Raw genomic sequence first — 1,649 nt, 5'->3', positions numbered from 1 at the left:
TACGTATATAAAATTAACACATGTCAAAGATTTTATATAGCTTTGTAATTAATGAGGGAAGCAGTAACATGCTACAACTGATTCATAGATAGGAGAATTAAAAATATCACATATATAATAAGCAATGAGGAAACAAATCTATAAACAAATGCAAAAGCCGTTGGTGTGAGGCAGCCAATAGTGAAGGTGGCTACGTGGGTTGCCATGGGGACAGGGCTGTTTCCAGGGAGGCTGTGATGGGGTAACAAGTGCATGACAATGGGAGTTACCCTCAGCAAAGAATGTACAGCAAAGGCAAGAGTAACAGCAGCATTAACCCATGTGACAGCCACACCTTGGTGAAGTTAGCACTTTACATATATGAATATCTGCTCCATGTAGGAGTTCAGAGATCATCCCGAACATTTTTATCAGAGATAAGATGGGGGAAAAAATTGGGAGAACCACCAGGATTCTTACATTCCTGGTGTTGTGTATTTTGGGATCTCTACTCGGCAGCTCCAGAGCCAAGGGAAACATGTGAACACTCAAGTGTAACAAAAAACTTCCATGATTATCTTTTTATGTCACCTTGGTACCCTGGAGGTCCAAGGTTCCCATTGAGGATACCTAAACAGGCACTTGGAAGTATCCTAGGAAGTCAGCCATTACTCCCCAGTGGAATCCAACTTGACAACAAGGACATTTAAGTATGGGTGGGCCAATTTCTCCAAGAGGAATGGTGCCCTGAGGGCCACAGTCTGACCCTTGGTTGTCAGTACAGAATGATGAAGGTGCAGTGAGATGCCCAGTGAATGCTTTAGGTGGCTCTGGAATGCCTAGAATGAACATGGGTCTGGAGGGTGGCAGATCTTGGCCAAACCCAACAAATGCCAATTCAGTACCATACTCCTCAACATCTCCTGGGAATTACATAGGCCCTCCAGGAGGTGAGGTCCATAGGAACACCCGTCATGTCTAGTCTAGCAGATTTAATCAACCCTGGAGATATGAATGAATGCAGTATGTCATAGACCTAACAGACCTAATTTTCCAGTGGAATCTGGGTCAGATGGTACCATGGATGGAGTAGGAGGAGGAATGGAGTCACATCACATGAATGGCTTTTAGGCTCAGGAGATATGGACAGCATTTCTAAGAATTCTCCTGATAAAATGAGCCTGAGTAATCAACTGGGCTCAGGGATAATTGCAAAACTGGGGGAAATTTTTAAAATCCTTTTCAGGAAGTTACTCCTCTCGCATAACAGTGAGTGTGTGATCCATTACCAAGTCCCCTCATGTAAACCACAGTGAACTAGCCCATCACAGAACTATCATAAAGGAAAATTATTTATCACAGCGTACATTTAAACAAAGGAATCTGTCCGGGCATGGTGGCTTACACCTGTAATCCCAGCACTTTGGGAGGCCAAGGTGGGTGAATCACTTGAGGTCAGGAGTTTGATACCAGCCTGGCCAACATGGCAAAATCCTGTCTCTACTAAAAATATAAAAATTAGCCAGGCATTGTGGAACATGCCTGTAATCCCAGCTACTCGGGAGGCTGAGGCAGGAGAATCGCTTGAACCTGGGAGGCTGAGGTGGGAGGATTACTTGAGTCTAGGAGTTCAGGACCAGCCTGGGCAACAAAGTGAGATCGTGTCTACT

General features: G+C 44.5%; 1 pseudogene; it reads left to right on the top strand.

Annotated features, from left to right (window-relative positions):
• Positions 1-281: 281 nt before the first annotated feature.
• LOC101135899 (single-stranded DNA-binding protein 2-like) lies at positions 282-1,362 on the top strand (annotated as a pseudogene).
• The last annotated feature ends 287 nt before the right edge of the window (positions 1,363-1,649 follow it).

This window comes from Gorilla gorilla, chromosome 5, assembly GCF_029281585.2.
Source record: "Gorilla gorilla gorilla isolate KB3781 chromosome 5, NHGRI_mGorGor1-v2.1_pri, whole genome shotgun sequence".
In the NCBI taxonomy this organism is placed as follows: domain Eukaryota; kingdom Metazoa; phylum Chordata; class Mammalia; order Primates; family Hominidae; genus Gorilla; species Gorilla gorilla.
The sequence above is the reverse complement of the archived record's forward strand: the minus strand, read 5'-3'. Positions and strand labels throughout refer to the sequence as shown.